Genomic DNA, 16,633 nt, shown 5'->3' on the forward strand with positions numbered 1-16,633 from the left:
AAAACAAGCGCTCGTATGATTATCGGCATTGGTAAAGGGGTCTTAATGTCAATAAAAGGTTTTTTTTTTATATCACAACGTTTCTAAGCATTTTCTATAGAACTTGATAGAAACCCATCGAGCCTAAAATAGACCCATCCTGGAACCCAGGGGTATAAACAGGCTTTTCTTTACAGCCCGAGGTCTTGATGACGTCATTGAGACCGCGCGGTGATCGTGTATTATAATTATTATAGATTGTGGGAGATCAAACATCAGGATATAGTTTTGTTGGCTTTAGCGATGGTTTGAACATTTGGTGTACTTCTTCTATTAGCCACAAGGGGGCGATACATAACCTGGAAGAACGCAGTGCGGGAGCCTTTTGGTTTTTCTTGGCTTTTATATTGTGGGGCTATTATATAATCTATACCAGTGGTTCCCAACCGGGGTGCCGAGAGCTGTTCAGGGGTGCCGCGGCTCATCCACGGCAAAAAAAAAAAATAAAAAAAAAAAAATCGAAATTTTTTTTTACATTTTTTTTTTTTTTTTTTGCTACAAGCTCCGCCACCCACGTTGTAGCAGACGTGACGCGCGGACGTCTGTTACAAGCACCGCCCACCGCTTCCCACTAGAAGCCTGACGGAGGGAGAGGAGCCATTAACACTGGGCAGGGTAAGTGCGGTTTTCTTTACTTTCTTAGCAGTTGTGTGAGAAATGGAGCCAGGGGAATGTGGGTAGTTGTAGTTCTCTCCTCTTATACCTCCTCCCTGTAATGTCCTCTGATATCCCATAATAACGTCCTGGACATGCTGGGAGTTGTAGTCCTCTCCTCTTCTACCTCCTCCCTGTAATGTCCTCTGATATCCCATAATAACGTCCTGGACATGCTGGGAGTTGTAGTCCTCTCCTCTTCTACCTTCTCCCTGTAATGTCCTCTGATATCCCATAATAACGTCCTGGACATGCTGGGAGTTGTAGTCCTCTCCTCTTATACCTCCTCCCTGTAATGTCCTCTGATATCCCATAATAACAGCATGGACATGCTGGGAGTTGTAGTCCTCTCCTCTTATACCTCCTCCCTGTAATGTCCTCTGATATCCCATAATAACAGCCTGGACATGCTAGGAGTTGTAGTTCTCTCCTCTTATACCTCCTCACTGTAATGTCCTCTGATATCCCATAATAACAGCCTGGACATGCTAGGAGTTGTAGTCCTCTTCTCTTATACATCCTCCCTGTAATGTCCTCTGATATCCCATAATAACGTCCTGGACATGCTGTTAGTTGTAGTCCTCTCCTCTTCTACCTCCTCCCTGTAATGTCCTCTGATATCCCATAATAAGGGGGGATTCACACGAGCGTGATTTGGCAGCGTGTAGGCCGCGTGGTTTTCGCGCGGCACGCAATGCCCTATAGAAGTCTATGGGGCAGTACACACAGTCCGTGTATTTTGCGCAGCGTTTGTTCGCTGCGCAAAATACGCGACAGGTTCAATAACTCTGCGTATTTCACGCATCACGCACCCATTGAAGTCAATGGGTGCGTGAAAACCAGTCAGGTCGCACGGAAGCTCTTCCGTGCGAACCGACTGAAACAGCGCACGAGCTGTCAAAAGGATGAATGGAAACAGAAAAGCACCACGTGCTTTTCTGTTTCCAAGCATCCAAACGGAGTGTCTTTGCGAGGAGCGAACCCCGACAACCGAAGCTAACTTCACCGGGTTCGGCCAAACTCGTTTTGGCCGAACTCGGCAAAAAAATTTCCGGTCCGCGACGTCGGGAGACATTCACTGTGCATGGTGCTGAAAGAGTGAGGGTATGTGCACACACACTAATTACGTCCGGAATTGACGGACGTATTTCGGCCGCAAGTCCCGGACCGAACACAGTGCAGGGAGCCGGGCTCCTAGCATCATACTTATGTACGATGCTAGGAGTCCCTGCCTCGCTGCAGGACAACTGTCCCGTACTGAAAACATGATTACAGTACGGGACAGTTGTCCTGCAGCGAGGCAGGGACTCCTAGCATCGTACATAAGTATGATGCTAGGAGCCCGGCTCCCTGCACTGTGTTCGGTCCGGGACTTGCGGCCGAAATACGTCCGTCAATTACGGACGTAATTAGTGTGTGTGCACATACCCTTAAACTGTTTCAGCACCATGGACAGTGACTTGCGATCCCAAAATACATGAACCTGTAAAAAAAAACGAAGTTCTAACTTACCGATTACTCCTATCTCCTTCCTGCAGTCCGACCTCCCGGGATGACACTTCAGTTCAAGTGACAGCTCCAGCCAATCACAGGCCAAGCACAGGCTGCAGCCAATCACAGGCTGCAGCGGTCACTTGGACTGCCGCGTCATCCAGGGAGGTGGGGCCCGATGTCAAGAGAGGCGCGTCACCAAGGCAACAAGTTCTCGGTAAGTAGGAACTTTATCTTTTTTTTTTTACAGGTTTTTCGCTGTTGTGTTCGGCATTCACTGTCAAGGGTGCTGAAAGATTTAGCTCTTTCAGCACCTTGGACAGTGACGGGCGTCGACAAGCCTCATCTCTATGATGCCGGCTGCGCGAAAATCACGCAGCCGCGCATCAGACACGCATGACACACGCAGCTGTCAAATGGTTTTTGCGCTCGCAAAACGCTGCGTTCGTGTGAATCTGCCCTAACAGTCTGGACATGCTGGGAGTTGTAGTCCTCTTCTCTTATACCTCCTCCCTGTAATGTCCTCTGATATCCCATACTAAGTCTGGACATGCTGGGAGTTGTAGTCCTCTCCTCTTATACCTCCTCCTGTAAACTTTCTCTGATATCACATAACATCCTGGACATGCTGGGAGTTGTTGTTCTTATACCTCCTTATTTATTCCTTCCCCAGGGGTAAGCACACTTTCTGTCTGTGATGGTCCCTTTACTAGAGGGGCAGATGGTTATTTTATCGGGGGGCGGGGGGACTGAGGCTGATGGTGGCTTTACTGGAGGGGGCTGATGGTCATTTTACTGGGGGGACGGAGGCTGATGGTGGCTTTACTGAGGGATCATTATAATGTGAGTGGGGGGCTGACGGTCATTACTGGGAGTGGGGGGCTGACGGTCATTACTGGGAGTGGGGGGCTGACGGTCATTACTGGGAGTGGGGGGCTGACGGTCATTACTGGGAGTGGGGGGGCTGACGGTCATTACTGGGAGTGGGGGGCTGACGGTCATTACTGGGTGTGGGGGGCTGACGTCATTACTGGGAGTGGGGGGGCTGACGGTCATTACTGTGAGTGGGGGGTCTGACGGTCATTACTGTGAGTGGGGGGCTGACGGTACATTTTCGCTGCTGCGTGTCTAGAGATCATATGGATTATTAGATGTTTTATTTCTGGATATTTGTACTGCATTGTTGCAGCTCATCGTCCTCCAGCTGCGGCCTTTCATTTCCATGACGACTGCTCCACTTTTCCTTTGCTCCAGTTTTAAATTTCCCACCTTTGTCTGGATTACGGATTCTCTGTAAGGTTCTGTGCACACGACCTATTTTCAGGCGTTTTACGCCTCGAATCACGCCTGAAAAGACGGCTCCATTACGTCTGCAAACATCTGCCCATTGCTTGCGGGATCTGCTGCGGGTAGCTCTTCTGTTGCCGCATTATTAAATAGATCATTGATGTCGCTGTTCTGGTAATTGATGCCACGAGGATCTATTGTATTCATTGATGCAGCGTGCGTTAATTACTGACATCCGGCAATCTCATATCTTCACCGTCAATGTCATCACTTTCTTGTCACTTGCATTGGTGGCATCAGTCAGTATAAAACCGCTCAGTTTATCCTACGTCACCTGTGATTCTGCTGAATTGTCACCGTCTCTTATCTGCTTAACTGATTGTATGACTCTCAGCAGCGTTTTACATCATCATGAAACCACCCCAGAAAAGCTCGTCCCGCAGGAAGTCGGCGCATCCGCAGAAGAAACCTGCAGCTCCTCCTCAATCTCCGCCAAGTAAGAGAAAGTTGCACCTTGATCATCTTATCACTCTCATTATATATTTTATTTTAAAAATGAATTCCAGATAACCTCGGGTCGTGTAATACTAGATTGTAATCCGTTTCTCAGCTTTATATCTTAGAGGGTTCGTTTCTATGCAGGTAAAAATCTGTTACATACAGAAATTTCTGTAGCACAAGGCCGCCACTAGGGGGAGCAAACTGAGGACTGATTTATATAGGCACAACAGGAGCTGTATGCATGTGCACAATCGTCTCCCCCTAGTGGTGGTTGCAGGAAGCACGTTACTATATGGCCCTGGGAAGGGAATCTGAGAACACAGCTCACACCCATGAAGATATATTATGAAATGAGGGATCTAAGAATTTCCAACCTGCAGTCCGACCGCAGTCCGACCGCTCTATTCATTCCCTATGGGATCGACGGAAATAGTCAAGTTTGACTGCTCCTTGCCCAATTATGCACTCTGCCATGAGCGGCTCCGCGCAGGCAGGCGCGATGTTGTGACGTCAATTTCTGAGCCTTTTTTCTACTCCGTTTATGCAGCGTGTGGATGAGACGTGTTTTATCTCATCCACTTTGCTGCTACTGTATTATGCTGCCGTTTTTTTCCGCATTATAATACAGGTATACGCCGTATTTACGCAAGGGAGCTCACTGCATACTGTTTTGTTACCAAGTTCAATGTACAACCATATACAATGAGCTCCCTCTAGTGGTGGCTGCAGGTAGCATGTTATGTTTTAAATCTGTTTACCTGATGTTCCTTGGGGGACATTAAGGTAATAGGCCATGTTCACACAGGGCAGATATGCGGCGTAAAAGTACACAGCGTATTGGCCATGGGCACCGGAGGTAATTCTGGCTGAAAAACTGCAGTTTTTCGGCTGGAATGTCCATAGAAGGTAGAAAAAAACCAAAAAAACCCATACTTACCCGTAGCCATGGTGACGTGTCCCTCTGATGTTCTGCAGCAGTCATATGGGATGAGACATCATCCCTGGAGGCCGGGTTGAACGCAGGAGCAGAGAGATCTGGGTAAGTTTGGCGGGTTTTTTTCCGCTGCGTCTGGATGAGATTTGTTTGAATCTCCTCCACTCTTCTGCTTCTGTATTATGCTGTGGAGTTTCCGCAATGAAATCGGTTGCAGAAAATCCGCCGTGTTTACCCTACGGGTGAACCCGGCCAGACAGTGAATTTCCATGTAGCGGGAGATTCATTTTCAGCTATGATTATGGATTTCTTTCTTACAGGTAGAGGGGAAACAAGTCACAGACCGAGCACACAACGAAGAAGACGTTACCGCCCAGGAGCCCGTGCACTGATGGAAATAAGAAAGTACCAAAAATCAACCAATCTGCTCATTCAGAAAACCCCGTTTTTCCGCCTGGTGAGTGGATGTGTCCTCTGCGGCTGCTCCTCTTTATTGTCAGTGATATTCCCCTTTTATTCTTGCAGGTGAGAGAGATCTGCCTGAAGTATTCCCGCGGCGTGTTTTACTACTGGCAAAGCACCGCACTTATGGCGCTACAAGAGGTCAGTATCTCATACAATGCACTGTCCATGTAACGCATGGGTCAACCAGAGAGGGAGCTGCTCTTTGCAGTGGTTCACTACTCAGCCCCCGCCCCCTCTAACACATCCATATGCCCTAGCGGGACATTTGCATAGGGGTTGTGATGCATTGTGGGAGTTCCAGAGGCCAGACCCCCCCCCCCCCCCCCCACCATCACTCTAGCTAACAGCTCATAAAAGTGAAATCTGATCAGTCCTTCGAGCTGTGTAGTAAATTATACCGGGAGTGCTGTCACTTTAAGAGGGACTAATGCTCTTCTGTATCCACAGTCAGCTGAGGACTTCCTCGTGAGTCTCTTTGAAGATTTTACCTCTTCAGTCACCAGGCCAATAGGGGCACTCTCTTTGTGAAGGACATGCAGCTCGCACGGAGAATCCGAGGCATCCCGTATGAACTGTGATAACGCTGCCGTTTTATCTCTCAAGATTTGATGAAGAATGATCACGTGTAAATAGTTTTATATTAATGGAGAAAATCTATTGGGAAATACAAGTTTTACCATTGCATAAAACATCCAGTTTGGAAGAGTAAACCGGCTTTAGCGCCCCCTCCTGACACTGGTTACAGTGGAGGTTTTTTCTTTGTTTTATCTGTTCATGGGAAAGTTGTTACAACCAATATGGCTGCCACTGCAGTTTGCAGGGTGGTAGTGCAGTCGTTTTTCTGTCCAGCTTTGTAATGGGTTATAGGGGTCCAGGATGTAGCACAGAAAATGACCACAAGGTGGCACTGCTGGACAAAACCGCTAACAAAGACGCTGGACACAACCGCTAATGAAACCTGATCTGGCCGACCTTCTAATTGTTCTGCTGAGTTTATGATCCGCTTCCTGTTTTTATTCTGTGAAGATTTGTTAATTTTTTCAAATAAAAAAAAAATGTATATTATAAGTTTGATCTTCATCGTTTTAGACTAATTTTCATAAGGGCTTGGATATGATCAATGACTCCAGCTTTGCTGTAGTTCAATACTCTTGCTCTGTCCCACCCCCATTCTTTACACTGCAGCTATGCTTGTTCAGAGTGTTTGCTGTGTGGGTGGGTGTGTGGGTTGGGTCCAGAATTATTTGGGCAGTGACACAATCTTCATGATTTGGGTTTTGCTGCCACCACATTGGATTTGAAATGAAACAACTGAGATGCAATTGAAGTTTAAACTTTCAGGTTTATTTCAAGGGGTTAAACAAAAATCTCCTGTGAAAAGTTTAGGAATTGCCACCATTTTTCTACACAACCTCCTCATTTCAGGTGATCAAAAGTGATTGGACAAATTAACATTACCATAAATGTTTTTTTTAATACTTTGTAGAGAATCCTTTGCAGGCAATGATGGCCTGAAGTCTGGAACCCATGGACATCACCAGACGCTGGGTTTCCTCCTTTGTTTTTTTTGTTTTTTATATTTCTAATTTTTTATTTTCAAGAAAAGAAATGGGGATACAGAAAAAGAAAAGGGGGTGACATGGGTACAGAAAAAGCCCATGAGGGCCGATCATTTCAACCTATATTTCAACAACAATAAGTAAATATGCAATCAAAGTCCTCCCAACATAGTACCATCAATACACTACAAGCATTAGTATAGCAAGACAGGAATACCAGCATTACACCCTCATCCGCCCCTCCATCACCCACATCTCAGTCAATTCTTAGTAACGATTGATTCAAATAGGGAAGTAAACGAAGGGTAGACAGGGTAGAAGGACAAAAGGAAGGGGGGGGGGGTATAGGGAAAATCTTAAGAGGGAGAAGGGGAGATGTTCTCCCCTCACTCTCCCCCCCCACCACAGCACATCACAGACCAGAGAGAACTCAAGAGCTCCCTGGTTCTCCACTAATCAGTTCACCCATGGCCCTCTTGTGTCTGTCCGACTTGCAGAAGTCAAACCAATAGAACCAGGTTTTCTGAAACTGCGTTGCTCGTTCGGGTGCGGAATGGAGCAACTCCTCCATTCTCCGAATTTCGTGAATGCGCTCCAGCCATTGTCTAGTCACAGGAGGCTCAGAGGATCTCCAACCCCCCGGAATACAAGCCTTAGCTGCGTTCAGCAAATGTCTCACTAACATCTTCCTGTAGCGCCCCACAGGTATATCGTGGTGGTGCAGCAAAATCCATGCCGGATCATCTCCCAGCGAGATTCCTGTGATCTCCAGAATGATATCTTGAACCTCTGACCAATAGGTGCGAAGGTTCTCACAGCTCCAGAATATATGTAAAAGCGTTCCCTCTTCTCTGCCGCATCTCCAACATAAAGGAGAAACATCCGGGAACATTTTATGTAGCACATGTGGGACTCTGTACCAACGGGATAGTATTTTAAAACTGGTTTCCTGATAGGCGTTACTAATAGACGCCTTATGTGTGAGGAGCATGATCTTTTCCCTTTGCTCTTGTGTTAGAGTAATCTGAAGATCTCTTTCCCATTTCGTAATATATGGTGGGATGAAATCCTCAGCAGGAGTGAGCAGCACGCAGTAAAGACTGGACAGGGCCCGTCTCACATGCCCCGTTTGAGAACACAAAGTTTCAAAGGAAGATAGAGCTCGGTCATAGGAAGCCGGTGTAGGTAGTCTTGACAAGTAATGAGTCAATTGTAACGCCTGCCATTGGGACGCGTCCGGGAGACCCTCTGGCTGGGAAAGCTCTTCTCCACGCAGCCAGGGGCGTATTAGGGTTACTGGTGTGAGGGGCCCGGCCAAACCTAACTGAAAGGGGGGCCCGGCAACTGCCGCGACATTCTTTTGGTAGGAAAAAACGGGCCCCTGCAATGGGGCCCGTTTTTTTCACCAAAAGAATGTCGTGAGCTGCTGCGGGCCCCCTCCCCATGGGGGGCCGTCAAACCGCGCGCGACCGATCGCACGCACAAGGAAACTCCCGCGCGTGCGCAGTCGCGAGCGCGCACCCACGAACGCCCGCACTCGAGACCGCCCTCGCGCGCACCAGCGAAAGCCCGGAAGCACGCACCCGCGAACGAAGCACGCGCAGCCGCGGTCACACATGGACAAAACTTACCTGGAGCCTGGCTGGAGGTGAAGGACTGGACGTCTGGACCGAAGACCTCGCCTTGAAGACATCGCCGGAAGAGGACTGGAGTGGGAGCAGCTCTTCTGACACGGTGAGTAAATTATCTCAAAGTGCTGTTTATGTATGGCCCTGTTCACACAGTATTTTGCAGGCAAAAAAAAATCTGCCTCAAAATTCCTTAAAGAATTTTGAGGCAGATTTTGACTTGCCCACACTATCTTGTCGGGTTTTTTTGCCGCGTTTTTTGCCCGCGGCGATTGAGGACAGCAGACAAAAAAACGCAACGAAAAATGAATTTTCTGCCTCCCATTGATTTCGATGGGAGGTCAGAGGCTGAACCGCGGCAAGAAAGGACTTCCTGCTTTTTCTTTTTTCCGCGACTGGCTTCCATTGATTTCAGATTAAATCAATGGGAGGCGGTTTTGGAAGTTGTTTGGTGCTGATTCTGACGCAGTGTCCGAGTCAATATCAAGGCCCAAAAACTCTGTGAACTGGGCCTTATTGTTAGGGCTTATTCAGACGAACGTGTAATACGTCCGTGCAACGTGCGTGATTTTCACGCGCCTCGCACGGACCTATGTTAGTCTATGGGGCCGTGCAGACCGTCAGTGATTTTCACGCAGCGTGTGTTCGCTGCGTAAAACTCACGACATGTCCTATATTTGTGCGTGGTTGGCGCATCACGCACCCTTTGAAGTCAATGGGAGCATGAAAATCACGCCCAGCACTTCCGCAGCAGTATAAACTATGAATGAAAACAGAAAAGCACCACGTGCTACAAACATACAAACAGAGTGTCATAATGATGGTGGCTGCGCGAAACTCACGCAGCCGCGCATCATACGCTGCTGACACACGGAGCTGTTATGGACCTTTTGCATGCGCAAAATGCCACGTTTTTTGCGCATGCAAGAAGCACACGCTTGTGTGAATCCGGCCTTAGGGTAGGAACACACTAGGCATGAACACTGCGGATTTTATGCAACACATTTTATTGTGGAAAATCCGCAGCGTATTACAGTCGCAGCAGAGTGGATGAGATATGAACAAATCTCATTCACACGCTGCAAAAAAAATGGACCTGCAGTGCGGCTTTTGGCTTTTTAAGCCGCAGCATGTCAATTTATTCTGTGGAATCGCCGCTCCTCTGTTGCGGAAATGCTGCGGTTCTGCCGCAAAAATCACAAAATGAGAAAAAAAAAAAAGGTACTTTTTTAAATTTATAAAAAAGTTTAGACTTCCCCCAGCCGTAGTCCTGGTGACGCGATCCTCTATTCTTAGCGCAGCCCGGCCTCCTGTCATGACGTTTCATCCCATGTGACTGCTGCAGCGGTCACATGGTCTACAGCGTCATCCCAGGAGGCGGGGCTACGTTCAGAAGAGAGAGATGCGTCACCAGGACTACGGCCGGGGCAAGTCTAAACTTTTTTTTTCCTGCAGGATTCCTGCAGCGGACAAGCCTCACGAAACCTGCGCCACTATTTGGTGCGGTTTTGCGGGCAGAATTCCCTTCGGCTACCGGGGCGGATAAGCTGTGTAGTTTTACTCAGCATATCCGCCTAGTGTGTCCCTTATGATGTCGCTCCTGGAGCTGCTGCCTGTCTCTAAATAGGCAGTTGGTCCAGTAGAATTTGGAATTTATTTATTTTTGTGAACCAGCTTAAAAAAATACAAAACTTTTGTGTTAGGGCCTGTTCACATCACCGTTCGCTTCCATTCCGGGGTTCCGTCTGAGGTTTCCGTCGGGTAAACCCCGCAACGGAAAGTGAAAGTGACAGCACAGCTTCCGTCACCATTAGCGCAGTCGACTACGCTATTGATTCTGTCCGAAAACAAGCCGGAATGGTGACGAACGGAAACAATTAGCGATGTTTCCGTCACCATTGAGATCAACGGTGACGGAAGCATCGCTAATGGTTTCCGTTCGTCACCGTTCCGGCAGGTTTTCGGACGGAATCAATAGCGTAGTCGACTGCGCTAATGGTGACGGAAGCTGTGCTGTCACTTTCACTTTCCGTTGCGGGGTTCACCCGACGGAAACCTCAGACGGAACCCCGGAACGGAAGCGAACGGTGATGTGAACAGGCCCTAACACAAAAGTTTTGTATTTTTTTAAGCTGGTTCACAAAAAAAAATAATTCCAAATTCTACTGGACCAACTGCCTATTTAGAGACCGGCAGCAGCTCCAGGAGCGACATCATAAGGGTAGGAACACACTAGGCGGATATGCTGAGTAAAACTACACAGCTTATCCGCCCCGGTAGCCGCAGGGAATTCCGACAGCAAAACCGCACCAAATAGTGGCGCAGGTTTCGTGAGGCTTGTCCGCTGCGGGAATCCTGCAGGGAAAAAAAAGTTTAGACTTGCCCCGGCCGTAGTCCTGGTGACGCATCTCTCTCTTCTGAACGTAGCCCCGCCTCCTGGGATGACGCTGTAAACCATGTGACCGCTGCAGCAGTCACATGGGATGAAACGTCATGACAGGAGGCCGGGCTGCGCTAAGAATAGAGGATCGCGTCACCGGGACTACGGCCGGGGCAAGTCTAAACTTTTTTATAAATTTAAAAAAGTGCCTTTTTTTTTTTTCTCATGTGTGATTTTTGCGGCAGAACCGCAGCATTTCCGCAACAGAGGAGCGGCGATTCCACAGAATAAATTGACATGCTGCGGCTTAAAAAGCCAAAAGCCGCACTGCAGGTCCATTATTTTTGCAGCGTGTGGATGAGATTTGTTCAAACCTCATCCACTCTGCTGCGACTGTAACACGCTGCAGATTTTCCACAATAAAATGTGTTGCATAAAATCCGCAGTGTTCATGCCTAGTGTGTTCCTACCCTAAGGCCGGATTTACACGAGCGTGTGCTTTTTGCGTGCGCAAAAACGTGGCATTTTGCGCATGCAAAAGGTCCATAACAGCTCCGTGTGGCAGCAGCGTATGATGCGTGGCTGCGTGATTTTCACGCAGCCGCCATCATTATGACACTCTGTTTGTATGTTTGTAGCACGTGGTGCTTTTCTGTTTTCAGTCATAGTTTATACTGCTGCGGAAGTGCTGGGCGTGATTTTCACGCACCCATTGACTTCAATGGGTGAGTGATGCGCGAACAATGCACAAATATAGGACATGTCGTGAGTTTTACGCAGCGGACACACGGACACACGCTGCATGAAACTCACTGACAGTCTGCACGGCCCCGTAGAGTAACATAGGTCCGTGCGAGACGCGTGAAAATCACGCACGTTGCACGGATGTATTACACGTTCGTCTGAATAAGCCCTAACAATAAGGCCCAGTTCAGAGTTTTTGGGCCTTGATATTGACTCTGACACTGCGTCAGAATCAGCACCAAACAACTTCCAAAACCGCCTCCCATTGATTTAATCTGAAATCAATGGGAGCCAGTCGCGGAAAAAAGAAAAAGCAGCACGTCCTTTCTTGCCGCGGTTCCGCCTCTGACCTCCCATCTAAATCAATGGGAGGCAGAAAATGCATTTTTCCCTACGTTTTTTGTCTGCTGTCCTCAATCGCCGCGGGCAAAAAACGCGGCAAGATAGTGTGGGCAGGTCAAAATCTGCCTCAAAATTCGGTGCGCGGTTCCAGGCGGTCGCGGGTGCGCATGCGCGGGAGTTTGCGGGTGCGCGCCATCAGTCGCACGGGCGGCAGTGTTTGACGGCCCCCATGACGACCCCCATGCTACCCAGGGCCGCCATCAGGGGGGGCATTATGGGTACTGATGTGAGAGACCCGGCGAAACCGAATTGAAAGGGGGCCCGCAGCTCACGACATTCTTTTGGTGAAAAAAACGGGCCCCATTGCAGGGACCTGTTTTTTTTCTACCAAAGGCAAGTCGCGGCAGTTGCCGGGCCCCCCTTTCAATTAGGTTTGGCCGGGCCTCTCACATCAGTACCCATAATACCCCCCCTGATGGCGGCCCTGGGTAGCATGATATAGTGCTGGACGGAGTACCGTTAACAGGCGGTGCCACGGTAGGGGGGCCCAGAAAATTTAGCTGTAGGGGGCCCTGAAATTCCTGATGGCGACCCTGCACGCAGCCATGCATTGCCCCTATAAAAATGACTTACTCTAAAATGCCCCTGCTGTACCCATATCTTAAAGGTCTGATCTGACAGACCTGGGCCAAATTCCGGGTTACCCAAAACCGGAGTGAGGGGTGATGACAGTTGTGATATTCCCTCTCTACTCCGCACCTTTCTAAACACCTGTAAAGTTGGATATATGGTAGGATGATCACAAAATTATTTTTTTCTATATAATATTGCTTTTAGTATGTCATTAAAATAAATTTTATTTATTTGTGTTGTACTTTTTCTTTTTTTTCTTTCTTTTACTCTATGGGGGCTGCCATTTTTTTTTTATCTCTGTATGTGTCGATTAACGACGCATACAGAGATGGAATACGGCAGCTACAGGGCATAGGAGTCAATGAACGGGAGCCGTTCCATTGACTCTGCTCTCTGTCTCTGTACTGCGCAGACGCAGGTCAGAGTCACACAGCAGAGCAGCTGTTTGCAGGGAGATAGCAGGCGCCATACTGAAGACCAGCTGCACTGCAGGTAAGGTGTGTGTCTCTGTCTGTCCCACTCTCTATCTCACAGACCCCCGCTCTCGTGACCCCCGACGGGCCCCCCCCCTTGTATGAAGGACACATGATGCAACTGTACTGGGAAAGCCCTGAACGATAAATCTCTCTAGTTGTGCTGAGACTGTTTGGGGATGTGACTAATGAACCTCTCACACTCCAGTAGGAGGGGTAATGGTGGTCACCCAGCTTTCCCAGACCCCTGAACGATAAATCTCTCTAGTTGTGCTGAGACTGTTTGGGAATGTGACTAATTAACCTCTCAGTCTCAGCACAACTAGAGAGATTTATCGTTCAGGGGTCTGGGAAAGCTGGGTGACCACCATTACCCCTCCTACTGGAGTGTGAAAGGTTCATTAGTCACATCCCCAAACACACTCCAGTAGGAGGGGGTAATGGTGGTCACCCAGCTTTCCCAGACCCCCGAACGATAAATCTCTAGTTGTGCAAAATCAAGTGTAATCAAGCATTTTTTTTAATGTGCTTTTTGGCACGTAAAATGTGCAAAAAATACACGGCGTGTGAACCGGTCAACTGAAAAGTCATTCTCTTCACTTTCATCATTCTAAGGGTATGTTCACAGGCAGTGTTTTCAGCTGAAAAATCGGAAGCAGGACGCCTGCAAGCGTCTGCCCATTGGTTTCAATGGGAGATACGGCGTTCTGTTCCGACAGGGCGTTTTTTACGTGGTCGTTTTCCAAAACCGGCACGTAAAAAGACGCCCGCCAAAATGAAGTGTATATCACTTCTTGGGACGTTTTTGGAGCCGTTTTTAATTGACTTTATAGAAAAACAGCTCCAAAAACTGCCGTAAAAACGTGAGTTAGATTAAAAAATGGCTGAAAATCAGGAGCAGTTTTCCCTTTGTTTAGTAAGCGTGTGAACATACACTTAGCCTTTTGGTGTTTCCTATAACTTCTGCCAGATGCAGAATCACACCCAAAATGGCTGCCGGACACTGCTTAGCAATTTGAAGACACCTTTTCCTGGCTTGTGGGAGGGGGGGGGGTGAGATTCCCTCCCACATTTACGGCAGCTGTGAGTCAGGTTGCTTTGCCTTATTCACCTTGCTGTAATTGTGGGAAGTTCTCCCCCTGGTGGCCAACATGGGAAAACATGTCAAATTATTATTTCATTTTTAATACTTTCCACCATATGGAAGAAAAAAAAAATATAGCAAAAAACGTAAAAAATATAATAGCAATAAGTAACAACACTTAAAAAAAAAAGGTTTAATTCGCGACACATTCCCTTTAAGGCAGCAGAATAGGCTAGTAAAGCTCTGTATATTGGCACACACCTCACACTCCATTACGGACCATAATTGCAGTTAAAAATACTCATCCATTCATTTCTATTGCAAATGGACACCTCCTATATTTACAGGGCCACCTGATCGCATCCTGCAATATTGACACAGATTAAAGAGAACCTTTAATCTTTAAAGGGAAGGTGTCGCGCAAATTTATTTATTTTTTTATATGTTATTGCTTTTAGTATGTTATTAAAATAAATTTTATTTATTATGTTTTTGTGTTGTACTTTTTTATTACTATTACTTTTACTTCACTTCACTATGCGGGCTGCCATTTTATTTTCATCTCTGTATGTGTCGATTAACGACACATACAGAGATGGAATACGGCACATACATCCCCATAGAGAATGCGAACGGGAGCCGTTCCATTCACTATAGCGTACGCCGTCTGTGTGGGAACGGCACATGCGCCGCTCCCACACAGTCCAAAAGGAAGGTCTTCGGCCGAGCGACATCCGGCGCCATTTTCATGTGGACCGGAAGTCGCGGCCGGACAATAAGATGACTACTTCCGGTCGCGGCTTCCGTCCATTTGTTCAGAAGCAAGGACTAGGAGCGGACGGAGCGGCGGCGGCAGGAGCAGGTAAGTTATGTTTGTGTATGTTCGTGTTATACTGTGTATTTACCACTGTATCTAATCCTCCTACACTGTACATTCGCTCAAAAAATGGCGACACACAGTGTAGGAGGTTTGAACATTCAACCCCCTCCTTTCTCCTGGCACTAGCCAGGATAAAGGAGGGGGGATTGTTTGAGGACGCTAAAGCGAGTGTTTCTTCTCCAATTTTGCAGCATAAAGCAATGAGGTTGCTTTACCACATGCCAATGCTGCAATTTTGGGAATTTCTCCCTCTAGTGACCAGCACATGGAAATGTTATAAATTAGAATCTAATTTATAATATTTCCTGACTTGTGAAAAAATGTTAAAAAATTAGAACAATGTTTAATCATTTATATACTAACAGTTTAACTAAAAAAACAAAAAACATTTTTCTAGCGACACATTCCCTTTAAGCTAAAGAAATGCAGCTCGATCGCGTTGAGATCTGGTGACTCGGTCATTGCAGAATATTCCACTTTTTTGCCTTATATACTCCTGGGTTGCTTTCGCAGAATGTTTTGGGTCATTGTCCATCTGTCCTGTGAAGCAACGTCCAATCACCTGCTGCATGTGGTTGAATCTGAGCAGATAGTAAATCCCTGAACACTTCAGAATTCATCCGGCCGCTTCTGTCTTCAGTCACATCATCAACAAACACTAGTGACCCAGTGCCAGGCAGCAATGCATGCCCATGCAACCACACTGCCCCCGCCATGCCACCACATTGCTACACATGCTATACATGTGTTACACAGGATGTGGTGTGCTTTTGATCATGAGCCGTTCGAGCCTTCTCCATACTTTCTTCCTCCTATCATTCTGGTGCAGGTTGATCTTAGTTACATGCTGTTCCAGAACTGGGCGGCTTCTTTACTTGTTGTTTGGTAAAGTCTAATCTGGCCTTTCTGAGGCTGATTAATGGTTTTCACCTTGTGAACCCTCTGTATTTGCTCTCATGAAGTCTTCTCTTTATGGTGGACTTAGATACTGATCCACCTACTTCCAGGAGAGTGTTCGTCACTTGGGTAGATGTTGTGAAGGGGTTTTCTTCACCATGGAAAGGATTCTGCGATCATCCACCACTCTTGTTTTACGTGGACGTCCAGGCCTTTTGGAGTTCCTGAGATCACCAGTGTGCTCTTTTTTTTTCTTTTTTTTTTTAAGAGTATACCAAACTGTTGATTTGGCCACTCCTGACATTTGTGCTTCTCTCTGATGGATTTCTTCATTTTTTTTCAGCCTAGCGATGGTCGGTTTCACTTGCATTGAGAGCTCCTTTCACCTCATGTTGTGGGTTCACAGCAACAGCTTCCAAATGCAAATCCCACACCTGGAATCAACTCCAGACCCTTTACCTGCTTAATTGGTGATGGAATAACGAGGGAATAGCCCATGCAGCCCATTAAATAGCCTATTGAGATAATTGTCCAATTACCTTTTGGTCCTTTGAAAAAGAGGCAGCTACATATTAAAGAGCTATAAGGGTATGTTCACACGGCCTATTTTGGGTATTTTTTCGGCCCGCATAACACATTGCC

The 16,633-nt window shown here is 47.3% G+C and overlaps 1 pseudogene; it reads left to right on the forward strand.

Annotated features, from left to right (window-relative positions):
• The first annotated feature begins 589 nt into the window (after positions 1-589).
• LOC142684095 (histone H3-like centromeric protein A) lies at positions 590-6,439 on the forward strand (annotated as a pseudogene).
• The last annotated feature ends 10,194 nt before the right edge of the window (positions 6,440-16,633 follow it).

This window comes from Rhinoderma darwinii, assembly GCF_050947455.1.
Source record: "Rhinoderma darwinii isolate aRhiDar2 chromosome 4 unlocalized genomic scaffold, aRhiDar2.hap1 SUPER_4_unloc_6, whole genome shotgun sequence".
Classification (NCBI taxonomy): Eukaryota; Metazoa; Chordata; class Amphibia; order Anura; family Rhinodermatidae; genus Rhinoderma; species Rhinoderma darwinii.